A 16,550-nucleotide genomic window follows, 5' to 3' on the forward strand; every position below is an offset into this window, starting at 1 on the left:
GGGCTAATTAAGGCCAACAAAGCTTAAGGACTCATTACAGAGTCCCATGACACCACCCACAACTTCCTATGTCAAACCATTCAAAAGTTATGGCAGATAAAAGTATTCTAGGGGGCGCTGTTGAGCCGTTAGGCAACGCCAATTAATGCAAACCATGAAATATCAAATGTATCGCCAAGTCTGGCTTGCATGCAAAATTTGGTGACTTTTGGAGAACTATCAAATATGGACCAATCACATGAAGGGTGGGCGCGCCTTTTGGCGTTTAGCGTCGCCACGGTAACACTTTTGAAAGAGAAAAGTAATGCGTGGTGTCGCAGGATGTAGACGCACATTTTGATGTATAACACACTTGGGTGCACGTTACGGTTCGGGCTGAATTAACTGCCGAAGGAATGGCATAAATTTCGCCAAAATGACACAATTTATTCAAAATGGCCGACATCCTGTTCGGTTTCGGCCATGGCTCCAAGAGACTTTTCTTTAAGTTGTGCCATGATACAGGTGTGTAGCGATTCTCGTGCATGTACATCAAACCGTATTGTGGGGCTTGAGGCACAAAGTTTTCCGGGGGGCGCTGTTGAGCCATTTTTCCACGCCCATTAATGCAAACCATTAAACATCAAATGTATTGCCAGGCCTGGCTTGCATGCCAAATTTGGTGCCTTTTGGGGAACTATCAGATATGGACCAATCAGATGAAGGGGGGGTGCGCTTGTTGGCGTCTAGCGTCGCCACGGTAACACTTTTCAAAGAGAAAAGTAATGCGTGTAGTCGCAGGATGGAGACGCACATTTTGATGTATAACACATCTGGGTTCACGATACGGTTCGGGCTGAATTAACTCTCGAAGGAATGGCATATATTGCTCCAAAATTACGCAATTAATTCAGAATGTTCAAAATGGCCGACTTCCTGTTCGGTTTCGGCCATGGCGCCAAGAGACTTTTCTTTTAGTTGCGACATGATACAGGAGTGTACCGATTTTCGTTCATGTACGTCAAACCGTATTATGGGGCTTGAGGCACAAAGTTTTTTCTGTCGAACCAATCAGAAGTTATGGCAGAGAAAAGTTTTCCGGGGGGTGCTGTTGAGCCATTTTGCCACGCCCATTAATGCAAACCATGATATATCAAATTTATCACCAGGCCTGGCTTGCATGCAAAATTTGGTGACTTTTGGAGAACTATCAAATATGGACCAATCAGATTAAGGGGGCACGCTTTTTGGCGTCTAGCATCGCCACGGTAACACTTTTGAAAGAGAAAAGTAATGCGCGTAGTCGCAAGATGGAGACGCACATTTTGAGGTATAAGTCACCTGGATGCACGTTACGGTTCGGGCCGTATTAATTGCCGAAGGAATGGCATTAATTGCGCTAAAATTACACAATTAATTCAAAATGGCCGACTTCCTGTTCAATTTCGGCCATGGCGCCAAGAGACTTTTCTTTAAGTTGCGACATGATACAGGTGTGTACCGATTTTCGTTCATGTACGTCAAACCGTATTATGGGGCTTGAGGCTCAAAGTTTTTTCCCTCTGAACCAATCAGATGAAGGGTGGGCGCACTTTTTGGTGTCTAGCGTTGCCGCGGTAACGCTTTTAAATGAGAAAAGTAATGTGCGTCGTTGCAGGACAGGGACGCACATATTGATGTAGAAAAAAAAAAATTGCTGACAAAAAAGTCTGGATACTGCGGGAATCGAACTCTGATCTCTGACTCCAAAGACGGGAACGCTCTGGCTGAGCTAAGACTCAGCTTCTCATTTCTATTTGACCTACTGAGTTAGGAAAGACCAACATATCGATATTTAGTATGTAAGTCTGGAGCTGTTTTTTCAAATTTTTTTAAATATTTGTAAGTTATAAATATTAGTAAAACCCTACTATTTTAATTATTACTTTTTCTGTAACCATTCTGCCAAGGTTGTAACCGGGCTGAGCTGGGAATATTTCTGACGTCACCACATTACAGGGAGCTGATTGGTCGGGGGGCGGGGCCGTCATCACCCTACTCGCCACCGATTGGTCGGGGGGCGGGGCCGTCATCACCCTCCGCGCCACTGATTGGTCGGGAGGCGGGGCCGTCATCACCCTACTCGCCACCGATTGGTCGGGGGGCGGGGCCGGCAGACGTTTGAATCAGGAAGCGGGAGTCAGCGGGAGTCAGCGCGAGAGCGACTGGCGGCTCGTGGCGATTTTATTATAAAAAAGGGACAACCAATCAGAAGAAGGGGCGGGGCTAATTCAGGCCAAAGAAGCTCAAGGACTCATTGCAGAGTCCCTTGACACCACCTACAACTTCCTATGTCAAACCATTCAAAGTTTATAGCAGAAAAAAGGGACAACCAATCAGAAGAAGGGGCGGGGCTAATTCAGGCCAATGAAGGTCAAGGACTCCATACAGAATCTGATGACACCACCCACGACTCTCTATGTCAAACCATTCAAAAGTTATGGCAGAGAAAAGTATTCAAGGTGGCGCTGTTGAGCCGTTAGGCCACGCCCATTAATGCAAACCATGAAATATAAAATTTATCACCAGGCCTGGCTTGCATGCAAAATTTGGTGACTTTTGGAGAACTATCAAATATAGACCAATCACATGAAGGGGGGGCGCGCCTTTTGGCGTCTAGCGTCGCAACGGTAACACTTTTGAAAGAGAAAAGTAATGCGTGGTGTCGCAGGATGTAGACGCACATTTTGATGTATAACACACCTGGGTGCACGATACGGTTCGGGCTGAATTAACTCTCGAAGGAATGGCATAAATTTCGCCAAAATGACACAATTTATTCAAAATGGCCGACTTCCTGTTGGGTTTTGGCCATGGCTCCAAGAGACTTTTCTTTAAGTTGTGCCATGATACAGGTGTGTAGCGATTTTCGTGCATGTACGTCAAACCGTATTGTGGGGCTTGAGGCACAAAGTTTTCCAGGGGACGCTGTTGAGCCATTTTGCCACGCCCATTCATACAAACCATGAAATATCAAATTTATCGCCAGGCCTGGTTTGCATGCAAAATTTGGTGACTTTTGGGGAACTATAAAAATATGGACCAATCAGATGAAGGGGGGCGCGGTTTTTGGCGTCTAGCGTCGCCACGGTAACACTTTTGAAAGAGAAAAGTAATGCGGGTAGTCGCAGGATGGAGACGCACATTTTGATGTATAACACATCTGGGTTCACGATACGGTTCGGGCCGTATTAATTGCCGAAGGAATGGCATAAATTGCGCCAAAATTACACAATTAATTCAAAATGGCTGACTTCCTGTTCGGTTTCGGTCATGGCGCCAGGAGACTTTTCTTTAAGTTGTGTACTGATACAGGTGTGTACCGATTTTCGTGCATGTACGTCAAACCGTATTGTGGGGCTTGAGGCACAAAGTTTTCCGGGGGGCGCTGTTGAGCCATTTTGCCACGCCCATTCATACAAACCATGAAATATCAAATTTATCGCCAGGCCTGGTTTGCATGCAAAATTTGGTGACTTTTGGGGAACTATAAAAATATGGACCAATCAGATGAAGGGGGGCGCGGTTTTTGGCGTCTAGCGTCGCCACGGTAACACTTTTGAAAGAGAAAAGTAATGCGGGTAGTCGCAGGATGGAGACGCACATTTTGATGTATAACACATCTGGGTTCACGTTACGGTTCGGGCCGTATTAATTCTCGAAGGAATGGCTCATATTGCTCCAAAATTACGCAATTAATTCAGAATGTTCAAAATGGCCGACTTCCTGTTCGGTTTCGGCCATGGCGCCAAGAGACTTTTCTTTTAGTTGCGACATGATACAGGTGTGTACCGATTTTCGTTCATGTACGTCAAACCGTATTGTGGGGCTTGAGGCGCAAAGTTTTTTCTGTCTGAACCAACCAGATGAAGGGTGGGCGCGCTTTTTGGCGTCTAGCGTCGCCACGGTAACGCTTTTGAAAGAGAAAAGTAATGCGTGTTGTCGCAGGATGGAGACGCATATTTTGATGTATAACACACTTGAGGGCACGTTACGGTTCGGGCTGAATTAACTGCCGAAGGAATGGCATAAATTTCGCCAAAGTGACACGATTAATTCAAAATGGCTGACTTCCTGTTCGGTTTCGACCATGTCGCCAAGAGACTTTTCTTTAAGTTGTGTACTGATACAGGTGTGTAGCGATTTTCGTGCATGTACGTCAAACCGTATTGTGGGGCTTGAGGCACAAAGTTTTCCGGGGGGCGCTGTTGAGCCATTTCGCCACGCCCATTAATGTAAACCATTAAATATCAAATTTTTCGCCAGGCCTGACTTGCATGCAAAATTTGGTGACTTTTTGGGCATGTTTAGGGGGGCAAAAAGGCCTTCCTTTCGTCAGAAGAAAGAAAGAAAGAAAGAAAGAAAGAAAGAAAAAAGAATTCCTACAGATACAATAGGGCCTTCGCACTGAAGGTGCTCGGGCCCTAATAATAATAAAAATTCCTGCAAATACAATAGGGCCTTCGCACTGCAAGTGCTCGGGCCCTAATTAAAGCTGCAAGCAGCGATGAACGGGCCCTCGCACTCACGGCCACCGCCCCCCTTAAGCATATCAGAAATGACACCACCCACAACTTCCTATGTCAAACCATTCAAAAGTTATAGCAGAAAAAAGGGACAACCAATCAGAAGAAGGGGCGGGGCTAATTCAGGCCAATGAAGGTCAAGGACTCCATACAGAATCTGATGACACCACCCACGACTTCCTATGTCAAACAATTAAAATGTTATAGCAGAAAATCGGGACAACCAATCAGAAGAAGGGGCGGGGCTAATTAAGGCCAACGAAGCTTAAGAACTCTTTACAGAGTCCCATGATACCACCCACGACTCCCTATGTCAAACCATTAAAAAGTTATAGCAGAAAAAAGGGACAACCAATCAGAAGAAGGGGCGGGGCTAATTCTGGCCAATGAAGGTCAAGGACTCCATAAAGAATCTGATGACACCACCCAGGACTCTCTATGTCAAACCATTCCAATGTTATAGCAGAAAATCGGGACAACCAATCAGAAGAAGGGGCGGGGCTAATTAAGGCCAACGAAGCTTAAGGACTCATTACAGGGTCCCATGACACCACCCACAACTTCCTATGTCAAACCATTCAAAAGTTATGGCAGATAAAAGTATTCTAGGGGGCGCTGTTGAGCCGTTAGGCCACGCCCATTAATGCAAACCATGAAATATCAAATTTATTGCCAAGTCTGGCTTGCATGCAAAATTTGGTGACTTTTGGAGAACTATCAAATATGGACCAATCACATGAAGGGGGGGCGCGCCTTTTGGCGTCTAGCGTCGCCACGGTAACACTTTTGAAAGAGAAAAGTAATGCGTGTAGTCGCAGGATGTAGACGCACATTTTGATGTATAACACACCTGGGTGCACGTTACGGTTCGGGCTGAATTAACTGCCGAAGGAATGGCATAAATTTCGCCAAAATGACACAATTTATTCAAAATGGCCGACATCCTGTTCGGTTTCGGCCATGGCTCCAAGAGACTTTTCTTTAAGTTGTGCCATGATACAGGTGTGTAGCGATTTTCGTGCATGTACGTCAAACCGTATTGTGGGGCTTGAGGCACAAAGTTTTCCGGGGGGCGCTGTTGAGCCATTTTGCCACGCCCATTAATGCAAACCATGAAATATCAAATTTATCGCCAGGCCTGGCTTGCATGCCAAATTTGGTGCCTTTTGGGGAACTATCAAATATGGACCAATCAGATGAAGGGGGGGTGCGCTTGTTGGCTTCTAGCGTCGCCACGGTAACACTTTTGAAAGAGAAAAGTAATGCGTGTAGTCGCAGGATGGAGACGCACATTTTGATGTATAACACATCTGGGTTCACAATACGGTTCGGGCTGAATTAACTCTCGAAGGAATGGCATATATTGCTCCAAAATTACGCAATTAATTCAGAATGTTCAAAATGGCCGACTTCCTGTTCGGTTTCGGCCATGGCGCCAAGAGACTTTTCTTTTAGTTGCAACATGATACAGGAGTGTACCAATTTTCGTTCATGTACATCAAACCGTATCGTGGGGCTTGAGGCACAAAGTTTTCAAGGGGGCGCTGTTGAGCCATTTTGCCACGCCCATTAATGCAAACCATGAAATATCAAATTTTTCGCCAGGCCTGACTTGGGTGCAAAATTTGGTGACTTTTTGGGCATGTTAAGGGGGCCAAAAAGGCCATCACTTTGTCAGAAGAAAAATAATAATAATTAAAGCTGCAAGCAGCGATGAACGGGCCCTCGCACTCACGGCCACCGCCCCCATAAGCATATCAGAAATGACACCACCCACGACTTCCTATGTCAAAACATTCAAAAGTTATAGCAGAAAAAAGGGACAACCAATCAGAAGAAGGGGCGGGGCTAATTAAGGCCAACGAAGCTTAAGGACTCATTACAGAATCCCATGACACCACCCACAACTTCCTATGTCAAACCATTCAAAAGTTATGGCAGAGAAAAGTATTCTAGGGGGCGCTGTTGAGCCGTTAGGCCACGCCCATTAATGCAAACCATGAAATATCAAATTTATCGCCAAGCCTGGCTTGCATGCAAAATTTGGTGACTTTTGGAGAACTATCAAATATGGACCAATCAGATTTCAAAATGGCCGACTTCCTGTTCGGTTTCGGCCATGGCTCCAAGAGACTTTTCTTTAAGTTGTGCCATGATACAGGTGTGTAGCGATTTTCGTGCATGTACATCAAACCGTATTGTGGGGCTTGAGGCACAAAGTTTTCCAGGGGACGCTGTTGAGCCATTTTGCCACGCCCATTAATCCAAACCATGAAACATCAAATTTATCGCCAGGCCTGCCTTGCATGCAAAATATGGTGACTTTTGGGGAACTATCAAATATGGACCAATCAGATGAAGGGGGGCCGCGCCTTTTGGCGTCTAGCGTCGCCACGGTAACACTTTTGAAAGAGAAAAGTAATGCGTGTAGTCGCAGGATAGAGACGCACATTTTGATGTATAACACATCTGGGTTCACGATACGGTTCGGGCCGTATTAATTCTCGAAGGAATGGCATATATTGCTCCAAAATTACGCAATTAATTCAGAATGTTCAAAATGGCCGACTTCCTGTTCGGTTTCGGCCATGGCGCCAAGAGACTTTTCTTTTAGGTGCGACATGATACAGGTGTGTACCGATTTTCGTTCATGTACGTCAAACCGTATTGTGGGGCTTGAGGCGCAAAGTTTTTTCTATCTGAACCAATCATATGAAGGGTGGGCGCACTTTTTGGCGTTTAGCGTCGCCACGGTAATGCTTTTGAAAGAGAAAAGTAATGCGTGGTGTCGGAGGATGGAGACGCACATTTTTATGTATAACACACCTGGGTGCACGTTACGGTTCGGGCCGTATTAACTGCCGAAGGAAGGCATCAATTTCGCCAAAATGACGCGATTAATTCAAAATGGCCGACTTCCTGTTCGGTTTCTCGACATGACGCCCAGAGACTTTTCTTTAAGTTGTGTACTGATACAGGTGTGTACAGATTTTCGTGCATGTACGACAAACCGCATTGTGGGGCTTGAGGCACAAAGTTTTCTAGGGGGCGCTGTTGAGCCGTTAGGCCACGCCCATTAATGCAAACCATTAAATATCAAATTTTTCGCCAGACCTGGCTTGCATGCAAAATTTGGTGACTTTTTGGGCACGTTTAGGGGGGCAAAAAGGCCTTCCTTTTGTCAGAACAATAAGAAGAAGAAGAAGAAGAAGAATTCCTGCAATTACAATAGGGCCTTCGCACTGCAAGTGCTCGGGCCCTAAAAATTCCTGCAAATACAATAGGGCCTTCGCACTGCAAGTGCTCGGGCCCTAATAATAATAATAATAATAATAAAAATTCCTGCAAATACAATAGGGCCTTCGCACTGCAAGTGCTCGGGCCCTAATAATAATAATAATAATAACGCGAAGAATTCCTACAGATACAATAGGGCCTTCGCACTGAAGGTGCTCGGGCCCTAAATAAGTAGAGACTGTTGGTTAAGTATGAACCTAGATCGCCTCATAACACCCACACTCTTTGCAATCTTGGAACATACATAGCCAATGTGAGTTTTCCAGCAGATTTTTTTATCAATTATCACGCCAAGAAATGTGATATGATTCACTCTTTCGATACTTATATTATCTATTATTATTTGCACTGGAATGTCAACTTTACGTCTGCCAAATAAAATTAGTTTTGTTTTTTCTAGATTAAGTGACAATTTGTTATAATCAAACCAGTCTTTCAATTTATTCATTTCCTGCGTGATTTCTTGTAAAAGCTGCTGCAAGCCCTCACCAGAACAAATCATGTTGGTATCATCGGCGAAAAGTACAAATTTCATAACTTTTGAAACTTTACAGATGTCATTTATGTACAAAATAAAGAGTAAAGGCCCCAATATTGACCCTTGAGGCACACCACAAGTGATATTTCTTTCTGAGGAAATATGATTGCCGATTTGGACAGACTGTTTCCTGTTACCTAGATAGCTTCTCAGCCAGTTCAAAACAGTCCCCCTAGTGCCATATCTCTCCATCTTTTTTAACAAAATATCATGATCTATGGTGTCAAAAGCTTTTTTCAAATCAATAAAAACTCCAATGGTGAACCTCCCTTTGTCTAAATGTGTGGTTATTTCTTCTATTAAATCAATAAGTGCATGTGAAGTAGATCTGTTTTTTCTGAACCCATACTGACTATCCGATAACAAATTATGCTTCTCTACAAAGCTATTTAATCTGGCAGCAAATAGCTTCTCCAGTAACTTGGAGAATTGCGGCAATAGGGAGACTGGTCTGTAGTTTGTAAATAGATGGCTGTCCCCAGATTTAAACAATGGTATTACTTTCGCAGTTTTCATTGAATTTGGGAATTTTCCTGACTGGAAGGACAGATTACAGATGTGCGTGAAAGGTTTTAAAATTCCATCTATGACCTTTTTCACTATTGCCATGTCAATCCCATGAAGATCTGTTGATGTTTTATTGCTACAGCTCCTAATGATTTCCATAATTTCATTTTCATCAACAGGATTAAGGAACATTGAACCTGGATTTCGATCTATTAGGTAGTCTAGTTTTTCATTTTCCATTGGAACCCTTTCGATAATCTTTTGTGCCAACTCCGGTCCAATCCCAACAAAGAATTTATTAAAACCATCCACCACATCGTCCATGTTCCTAATAGTCTTGTCTTTATCTACAAAATAATCTGGATAGTTCTCCTCCTTTGATCCGTTTCTAATAATTGTATTGAGCACCTTCCATAAACCCTTGATATTGCTTTTATTATTTTCAAGTAATGTAGTATAGTAATCCTTTTTACAATTCCTAATGATATTAATTAATTTATTTTTATATATTTTATATTTGGCTTCAGCATCTTTAGTTCTAACTTTGATGAATTTTCTATATAGAAGATTTTTCTTTTTGCAAGCATTTATTAGTCCTTTTGTTAACCATGGATTTACATACTTTTGTTTCTTGACATATTTTTTAATCGGACTATTTCTGTCATACAATTTTTTTAAAGTTTCAAGAAATAAGTCATACGCTTTATCACAGTCATTTTCTTGATATATTAATTCCCAGTTTTGAGTAATTAGGTCAGTTTTCAATGCATTGATTGATTCTTCTGTTTTAACTCTTATATATTTGCATCTGTCTAGGTTCTTTACCCATCTATACTTGATATCATACACTACAAAAACTGGAAGGTGATCACTAGTATCGTTAAGTAATAGTCCACTCACAGTATTGTTATCCAAAATGTTAGTGAAGATGTTATCTATTAAGGTAGCACTGTGTGACGTTATTCTGCTTGGTCTGGTGATTTTTGGGAACAAACACATGCTAAACATTACATCAACAAATTCCTCTGTTGGTTTATGCTTCTTAGCATTTAAAAGGTCAATATTAAAATCCCCACATATGAACAAATCCTTTTGGTTAATTACAGAAAACATTTTCTCCATCCACTCTTTGAATAGATCAATATTTGAACCCGGGGCCCTATAGATACAGCTTATAATAATATTCTTTCTTCTTTTCAATTGAATTTCAACTGTTACACATTCAAATACCTCATCCACAGCCAGTGACATGTTTTCTATGATTTTACAGTCAAATTTTTTGTTAATATAGAGTGCGACACCCCCTCCTTTTTTGTGTTGTCTGTTTGTGTAAAACATTTCGTAACCACACATATTGAATTCTGTACCTTTTTCAGTATTTAACCAGGTCTCAGACATGGCAATTACATTAAATGGTGAATCAAAATGCTCTAAGTATTCTTTAATGGAACTATAATTTGTATACAGACTTCTGCTGTTAAAATGGATAAATGAAATTTTGTTTTCAGTATTAATCATTCTATTAAATTTCATATCCGTATAGTACTTACAATCATTACTTATATTCGCAAAAAAGTTATTATCAGGATCAATTTCATTCACCATACTTTGCTGTTTATAATCCGTGTAAATGAAAGTTTCCAGTTCCAAACTATCACAATCAACACTTGTGGACGTTTCCCCATCTACCTCATCATCAGATGAAGCTGAGTGGTCACAATCAACGCCAGACATGGACAACAAATTCCAGAAGTAGATCAACAGGGAAGTAGTCAGTGATATTGGGTGAGGAGCAAGAGCAACACATTGGACAGACAGACAGACAAACAAAACACACAGATACACACATAGACACATAAAGACTCACACACAACCACATAAAGACGAGAGGCAGGATAGCTGAGCTATCTACCGCAGACTCAGATTGCTGCCTAACTAATAGGTGAAAGAAAAAATTACAAATAAGAGGGCACTTTTATACTATAAAATAAATTAAAAAAAGGACCCTTTTTTTTTCTTTTCTCTCCCTTTTTTTTTAAACAGAACAAAAACATTTATGCTGCATCTGAATGCACACATGCATCAGCATACCTCTATGAGCATGCTCACACACAAAAACCAGCTAACTGAGCTTGTTAAGATCATGCAGTTTTAAACTAGGCTATAAGCTCAATAACAAAGTCAGACATAACACATTTCCAACAATACAAAACAAAAGCGCCTTCCCTTTTTTTCTTTTTTTCAATTTATTCAAATAATCACTTGGCACAATTAACCCCCCCCCTCCCCCCCAACTCAAATTGTAGCCTATTGCATTTAATGTTCTATTATGTTATTATATTACTCCCTCATAACTTTACAATGGTGGCTCCGCCCCTGTCCAGTAACGTTCAAGCACCCTTAGTTTCACAGTCTTTGCAACAGTTTTAACTTTGCGTGCTTTGAGTGCTTCTTTCTTTACGGAGTTTTCAGTGTCTGTTTACGGCAAACACATAGTCGAGCCCATATATGTCTATGGTCGAGCCATATCTGACTCCGGGTTACCCCAAATGACAGTCTCAAAAGTCAATAATAGTCTGGGAGAGAGCGGGGAGAGAGAGCGAGAGAGAGAAAGAAAAAGAGAGAAGGAAAGAACTAAAAGTAGAGAGAAAAAATAAAAAAAGAAGTCATCCCTCAAGCGGAATAAGTTGCGAAGCTGGCAACTTCAGGACATGGCAACGCTACTCACAACTTCATCCAGGGGAGGAGGATGACGAGGACGGGGAGGAAAGATGATGGAAGAAGGACTCAGCCTCTTTAGGAGAACTGAAGAATTTTGTCTTTCCCTCCACCATCACTCTCAACTTGGCAGGATACATCAGAGAGTACTTCATGTCCGTGGCACGGAGAGACTTTTTGACAGCGTCAAACTGCCGCCGTTTCTTCACTAACCCAGCGCTGAAATCAGGATACACATGGATACGCGCACCCATATGGATGAGCTCACCTTTCATCCTGGCCAGCCGTAAAATCTTCACTTTGTCCTGGAACTGCAGAAACTTGACCAGGATGGGTCGGGGAGGAGCGGAGCTGGTGTTGGAGCTGAAGGTGGGAGTGCGATGGGCTCTTTCAATGACCGGTGCCGCTGAAAAGTTGTCTTTTCCCAGAAGTTGAAGAATCAGCTGGCTCATGAAGGCGATCACGTCTCCCCCTTCTTTATGCTCTGGAATACCGATGAACCGCAGGTTGGACGACCGGCTTCTGTTCTCGGCTTCCTCGGCTTTATCCCTCAGGTAGATGTTCTCTTTTTCCAGCACTTGCACTCGTTTTGTCAAATCACTGAGGTTGTCTTCATTAGCGCTCACACGCTGTTGGACCTCCGATATTTGTTCACACATTGTTGATAATGATCCCTGAATGTTGATCAGACCAGTTTGGATGGTCTCAATTTTACTGTCAAAATGAGCCGTCATATCAACTTTGACTTGTTGAATGGCTTGCCAGATTGAATAGAGGTCGACCTTCTCCGCCATGCCGCTGTACAAACAATTCCCTCACTACAGGAGACCAGGTAACTCCACAGTAGGGCTTAACAATGGCTAAAACGACAGTAAACAAATCTAGTCGATAACCTTATATCTGTGCACTTTGGTGAGGGTTTTAAAGAGGTTTAAGCAGCCCAAATTAATGCAGCAATCTGGAGTCTGCAACAGACGCTCACTCAGATGTGGCCATCTTGATGGCAACTGATTAAAAGCCAGTCATTCCCCATTTACCTAATCTTTCAAATGTCCAACTTTACAGGAAAAAAAGAAACATATTACAGAGATTTTTTACAGGATCTTTTCGTCATGCCCGCCTTTTTCAAAACATGTAAGTCACTAACTCCACCACCAAACCCCAGCAGCATTAACACCAGACCCCACTAGCTCCACCACCAGACCCCAGGAGCTTCCAACACCAGACCCCACTAGCTCCACCACCATACCCCAGCAGCATCACCACCAGACCCCAGGAGCTTCCACCACCAGACCCCAGGAGCTTCCACCACCAGACCTCAGGAGCTTCCACCACCAGACCCCAGGAGCTTCCACCAGACCCCAGCAGCATCACCACCAGACCCCACTAGCTCCACCACCAGACCCCAGCAGCATTACCACCAGACCCCATCCACCACCAGACCCTACTAGCTCCACCACCAGACCCCAGCAGCATTACCACCAGACCCCATCCACCACAAGACCCCACTAGCTCCACCACCAGACCCCAGCAGCATCACCACCAGACCCCATCCACCACCAGACCCTACTAGCTCCACCACCAGACCCCAGGAGCTTCCAACACCAGACCCCACTAGCTCCACCACCAGACCCCAGCAGCATCAGCACCAGACCCCAGGAGCTTCCACCACCAGACCCCAGGAGCTTCCACCACCAGACCCCAGGAGCTTCCACCACCAGACCCCAGGAGCTTCCACCACCAGACCTCAGGAGCTTCCACCACCAGACCCCAGGAGCTTCCACCACCAGACCCCAGCAGCATCAGCACCAGACCCCAGCAGCATCACCACCAGAACCCAGGAGCTTCCACCACCACACCCCAGGAGCTTCCATCACCAGACCCCAGGAGCTTCCACCACCAGACCCCTCTAGCTGCACCACCAGACCCCAGCAGCATCCCCACCACACCTCAGGAGCTTCCACCACCAAACCCTAACAACAACTCAACAACCTCAAAAACCCGGCTCACCTGGAGCCACCCAAAGACCCGGCTCACCGTCCGAACCCGGGGACCCGCTTTTAAGCCCCCCACCGACCGGCCACTGGAGTGAAAGAGCCAGCCCTTGGGCCTGGAGGACCAGGGCCCTGGTACCATAAACACCCAGACGCTCCTAGCACCATGGACAGCACTCTGTCAGATGCTCAAGCGCATATTGTTTTTTACTCATGTTCTGGTTTCAGGACCACAATAAAAACACAATAAAAGCTGAACAGGGTTCCATGGTGTAATGGTTAGCACTCTGGACTTTGACCCCAGGAGCTTCCACCACCAGACACCACTAGCTCCACACCAGACGACAGCAGCATCACCACCACACCTCAGGAGCTTCCACCACCAGACCCCAGGAATTTCCATCACCAGACCCAAGGAGCTTCCATCACCTGACCCCAGGAGCTTCCATCACCAGACCCCAGGAGCTTCCACCACCAGACCCCACTAGCTGCACCACCAGACCCCAGCAGCATCACCACCACACCTCAGGAGCTTCCACCACCAGACCCCAACAACAACTCAACAACCTCAACAACCCGGCTCACCTGGAGCCACCCAGAGACCCGGCTCACCGTCCGAACCAGGGGACCCGCTTTTAAGTCCCCTACCCCCCTCCCCCCCACTGTGTGGCGGAGTCACATCCTGGTTATACAGCAGTGTGGCGCAGCGGAAGCGTGCTGGGCCCATAACCCAGAGGTCGATGGATCGAAACCATCCTCTGCTACTTAAGAGATCCTCTCATACATGAGATGTGAGAGATTAACTGAAATCTATCCAGAGCTTTTTGGAAACAAGAAAGTGGATGTATGATCTATGAACATACTGCACTGACTGTTGATGAAAATGCATTTAATCAAAATGAGGATGAAAATATGTCTCAACCTAATAAAGTAAAACCAACCATTTTAAAATAAAGACTCTAAATTGTCTATTTCTGAAGATTCACACACACACACACACACACACACACATACACACACACACATACACACAGCTGACAGGTTGTTGTGGCCGAGTGGTTAAGGCGATGGACTAGAAATCCATTGGGGATTCCCCGCGCAGGTTCGAATCCTGCCAACAACGAGTAATGTTTGAATGTGCAAGACGACTGCCTAATTTGCAGTTATTAATCATATCCAGTACTGTCTTTCAAAAGTAATCAGTTGGCTTCCCTTGTGGTACATTTTGTATTTTCTACCCAGCATGGTAATACCGATGGATGATTTTTAATTTTACCGCACCAGGACAACTTATATGAAATCACACATTTATTTCTAACATGAATGATTTGAAGATAGGATTTTTTTTTCGTTACGCCCGCCATTTTCAAAGCATGCAAGTTTCCGTAGTGTAGTGGTTATCACGTTCGCCTAACACGCGAAAGGTCCCCTGTTCGAAACTGGGCGGAAACATGTATTACTGCAATAATATTATTTGGACTTGGAAAACCCCTCTAATCCTCTTCTTGGTGCTCGGCACAGGAAGGTCGACCATCTCTTTCTCGCATTGGGTCTTATGCAGAAATGAATTTCGTTGCAGTTCCACAACTGATTAAAAGCCAGTCATTCCTCATTTACCTAATCTTTCAAATGTCCAACTTTACAGGAAAAAAAGAAACATATTACATAGATTTTTTACAGGATCTTTTCGTCATGCCCGCCTTTTTCAAAACATGTAAGTCACTAGCTCCACCACCAAACCCCAGCAGCATTAACACCAGACCCCATTAGCTCCACCACCAGACCCCAGGAGCTTCCAACACCAGACCCCACTAGCTCCACCACCATACCCCAGCAGCATCACCACCAGACCCCAGGAGCTTCCACCACCAGACCCCAGGAGCTTCCACCACCAGACCTCAGGAGCTTCCACCACCAGACCCCAGGAGCTTCCACCAGACCCCAGCAGCATCACCACCAGACCCCACTAGCTCCACCACCAGACCCCAGCAGCATTACCACCAGACCCCATCCACCACCAGACCCTACTAGCTCCACCACCAGACCCCAGCAGCATTACCACCAGACCCCATCCACCACAAGACCCCACTAGCTCCACCACCAGACCCCAGCAGCATCACCACCAGACCCCATCCACCACCAGACCCTACTAGCTCCACCACCAGACCCCAGGAGCTTCCAACACCAGACCCCACTAGCTCCACCACCAGACCCCAGCAGCATCAGCACCAGACCCCAGGAGCTTCCACCACCAGACCCCAGGAGCTTCCACCACCAGACCCCACGAGCTTCCACCACCAGACCCCAGGAGCTTCCACCACCAGACCCCAGGAGCTTCCACCACCAGACCTCAGGAGCTTCCACCACCAGACCCCAGGAGCTTCCACCACCAGACCCCAGCAGCATCAGCACCAGACCCCAGCAGCATCACCACCAGAACCCAGGAGCTTCCACCACCACACCCCAGGAGCTTCCATCACCAGACCCCAGGAGCTTCCACCACCAGACCCCTCTAGCTGCACCACCAGACCCCAGCAGCATCACCACCACACCTCAGGAGCTTCCACCACCAAACCCTAACAACAACTCAACAACCTCAAAAACCCGGCTCACCTGGAGCCACCCAAAGACCCGGCTCACCGTCCGAACCCGGGGACCCGCTTTTAAGCCCCCCACCGACCGGCCACTGGAGTGAAAGAGCCAGCCCTTGGGCCTGGAGGACCAGGGCCCTGGTACCATAAACACCCAGACGCTCCTAGCACCATGGACAGCATTCTGTCAGATGCTCAAGCGCATATTGTTTTTTACTCATGTTCTGGTTTCAGGACCACAATAAAAACAGAATAAAAGCTGAACAGGGTTCCATGGTGCAATGGTTAGCACTCTGGACTTTGACCCCAGGAGCTTCCACCACCAGACACCACTAGCTCCACCACCAGACGACAGCAGCAT

The 16,550-nt window shown here is 45.3% G+C and overlaps 2 non-coding genes across 2 annotated transcripts; both read left to right on the forward strand.

Annotated features, from left to right (window-relative positions):
• Positions 1-14,639: 14,639 nt before the first annotated feature.
• On the forward strand, positions 14,640-14,721 carry trnas-aga (transfer RNA serine (anticodon AGA)). Its single transcript has one exon. It is a non-coding gene; the product is annotated as a tRNA-Ser (tRNA).
• A 256-nt stretch (positions 14,722-14,977) lies between these two features.
• trnav-aac (transfer RNA valine (anticodon AAC)) lies at positions 14,978-15,050 on the forward strand. Its single transcript has one exon. It is a non-coding gene; the product is annotated as a tRNA-Val (tRNA).
• Positions 15,051-16,550: the final 1,500 nt, after the last annotated feature.

This window comes from Cololabis saira, unplaced genomic scaffold, assembly GCF_033807715.1.
Source record: "Cololabis saira isolate AMF1-May2022 unplaced genomic scaffold, fColSai1.1 scf027, whole genome shotgun sequence".
Taxonomy (NCBI): Eukaryota; Metazoa; Chordata; class Actinopteri; order Beloniformes; family Belonidae; genus Cololabis; species Cololabis saira.